Source organism: Podarcis filfolensis (assembly GCF_964270895.1).
Source record: "Podarcis filfolensis genome assembly, chromosome: 11".
Taxonomy (NCBI): Eukaryota; Metazoa; Chordata; class Lepidosauria; order Squamata; family Lacertidae; genus Podarcis; species Podarcis filfolensis.
Genome location: NC_139613.1, coordinates 36,140,641 through 36,143,572, shown reverse-complemented (window position 1 = coordinate 36,143,572; position 2,932 = coordinate 36,140,641). Strand labels below are relative to the sequence as shown.

The 2,932-nt window shown below is 47.9% G+C and overlaps 1 protein-coding gene across 4 annotated transcripts in view; it reads left to right on the top strand.

The window, feature by feature from the left end:
- The first annotated feature begins 1,451 nt into the window (after window positions 1-1,451).
- The window catches only part of SKIC3 (SKI3 subunit of superkiller complex), a 42,203-nt gene continuing 40,722 nt past the window's right edge, over window positions 1,452-2,932 (top strand). The window contains exon 1 of one of the 4 annotated variants that reach the window (XM_083576480.1): window positions 1,452-1,675. The gene's annotated coding sequence lies outside the window, so the exon portion shown is untranslated. Of the gene's footprint in view, window positions 2,151-2,932 lie in introns of all 4 variants that reach the window. The other 3 variants (XR_014539755.1, XM_083576482.1, XM_083576481.1) reach the window with 3 other exon arrangements.

Below are 2,932 nucleotides of genomic sequence, written 5' to 3'. Positions count from 1 at the left end.
ATAATGCAACGCCACCGGGAAGGGTTCTCTGTTGTCAAAGGACGCACATAGAGTTGTTTAGAGTTACCGTTCCAGTGTTAACTGGTGAGATCGCTGGGTGACATTTTTCCCCCTCCTCCTCCTCCTCCTCCTGCGGAGTAAAATTAGATAGCCGTCCGTTCTAAACGACGGGGAAACCCGGGATTTCTGAGCAAGTGTAATTGGATCATAGCTGTCAACGTTCCCCTTTTTTAAAAGGGAAAGTCCCTTTTTCCGAATAGGATTCCTCGCAAGAAAATAATAATAATAATAATAATAATAATAATAATAATAATAATAATAATAATAATTATTATTATTATTATTATTTATTATTTGTACCCCGCCCATCTGGCTGGGTTTCCCCAGCCACTCTGGACGGCTTCCACAAAGACAAAAAATACACTAAGATTTCACACATTAAAAACTTCCCTGAACAGAAAAGGGGAAAAAGTTGACAGCTATGAATTGGATAGCAGCATGATGACCCTTCTCCACGATGGTAGAAAGGAGGGCAGGAATGTATGCTCCTTATAACTCAGGCCTGATCGCGTGCTTTAAATAAAAACGAAAAATCCAGTTTGCAAGCTGCATTTCCCTTGCTATGCAGGGTACACGCAATGACCGAACAGTCTCATTAAACTCTGTGGAACTTTCTCCCGAGTAGAGTAGACCTACACAGAATCGCAGCGTCTGAGTTGTGTTCAGGGTTAGACTCTGAAGCTTTGCTGGACTCCTCTGCAGGCGCTGCCCTACTCTGCTGGTCACGCCGGTATAGATGTGATATCAGAATATTGCCACTGGTGTGGTGCAGCTTAACAGAGTGGCGGGCTCCTAGTAGACCAGAGTTCAAATCCCCACTCTCTCATGAAACTCGTTGGATCACCTTCTCAACCCAGCCCACCTCACACAGGTTGCAGTGAGGATAAAAATGGTGCGTGTGTAAGAGAAGAAACATATATGCCACCACGAACTCCTCGGATGAAAGGTGGGGTGTAAATGCAAAAATAAATAAATAAGCGTGTGCGACTCCACTCTCACCCCATTGCTGAAAGCAAAGGGCCATTGCTTTGGCAGCTTGACCGCCTGAGAACCACGTGTGTTTCAAGATGTAAGAATGCCGATACATAAATATTAGAAAATAAGCCATGGGCATAAAGCAACAGAGACAAGCCACTCTCGTCAGTGCCATCAAGAGTAAGCCCTATGATGTTTCGATTCGACTTTTTCACAGGAACTGCTCAGACCTTCCAAGTGTCCCTATTTTGCAGAGGCAGTCCCGCATTTACAGCAGCTGTCCCAGTTTCTGATTTGAACTGCCCCGGTTTTTTTCCCTTAGGACGTCCCTATTTTCATCGGAGAAACGCTGGAGGGCACGCGCGTTTAGGATTGCAGGGTTGGAAAGGGGGCTCGGTCGTAGCTGAGGCTGGCAAAACCGCGCCTTCCTGCGCGACACTAGGGAGAAATACGACCACCTCTGCCGCGCGGAAGGCCGACTTGGCGTTTGACAGCGGCGCGCCTCTGAAGGGATTTTTCTGTCCACGACGTCGGTTGAGGGGCGGGGCTAAGGAGGGGCGACGCCTTCCGCGCGTGCGCGGGACGGCATTGCTGGTCGCCTGCTGCCGGCAGTAGCCGTGGCCGGGGTCGGTAGCAGCCGGTGAGTGACTGTTCGCCGCGCGGCTTCGTGGCGAAGGAAGGCCTGGTCCCTCGAAGGCTCCGGCGGGGCGTGCCTGCCGTCAGCGCCTGCTTTTGTGAAGGGCCAGCGGCCCTCCCTGGAGCTGGGCTGCGGTTCCTCTGGGCGAAGCGGAGGGGAAGAAGAGCAGCTGGGTCAGGCTCGGGAGGCTGCGGCCCCTGCTTTAACGAATCCCCGTTTAACTCCTCGTTTCAATCCGGGCACTAACGCGCGCAGCTTTGGCTTTAACTCCTTAGTCTTGCGCCCTGGCTTGAATTGCTTGTAAAAGGAACTTATCGTAGGATTGCGGAGCTGGAAAGGGACCCTGAGGATCATCTAGTCCACCCCCACCCCGCGAGACAGGAATATGCAGTTACCCCATACGGGGATCGAACCTGCGACCTTCGTGTTCTCAGCACTAGGGCTCTAACCGACTGAGCTTTGAATGGGAAAGCAGCAGGTATCAGATAAAGCAGTGAGGGGTTGCTCCCAGGTGTCAGAAAAGGTTATTTGTGTATGTTACTGCTGCAGCCCGTGTTTTGTTAGCCCCAAAATGGAAAAGGAGGGTCCCAACCAAAGAAGAACGACAGCTTAAGCTGACAGAATATGCACAACTTGCAGACTTAACATATAGAATAAGAGAACAAGAAGAACATAACGTTTAAAGAAGATTGGAAAACACTTATTGAATATATGGGAAATAACTGTGTCCAGCTGAAAATGCTGTTAGCATTAAGATAAATTCAACAGTGTAAATAAGTTTTGATGGATGCAATAATGGAATACTGAATGGTATAGTTTTTGCAAAATACGCAAGGATTTATGATATGTAAAATGAACCATGGAAAGAGAATCAGGGAAGTCACTGATGTCTTAAGGATATAAAATGAGTATTTTAAATTGTAAAACAAAGTTTAATAAAAAATTATACGCGGCGGGGGGCGACAGTGAGGGGTTGCAGGTCAGAACAGTGTGTGGGGTTGTAGCCTGTCCCACACCCCGAGCTAGCCTCTTCCCCCAAGTTCAGTAGAGGATGCTGTCCTGTGGTCAGTGTTGAAGGTAAGATCCGGTCAGCTTCACTATAGCCAGCAAAATGTCTTAGTTTGGCCCTGAAGAGTTAGAATCGCCATTGTTTATAACTCTAAACCTGGATGATATTGCTCATTTTTGACCTATATGAAGAGGTCCATTTAGTGGCAGAACTAAAACAAAACAAAGCAAAACCCTGCATCATAGGTTTGT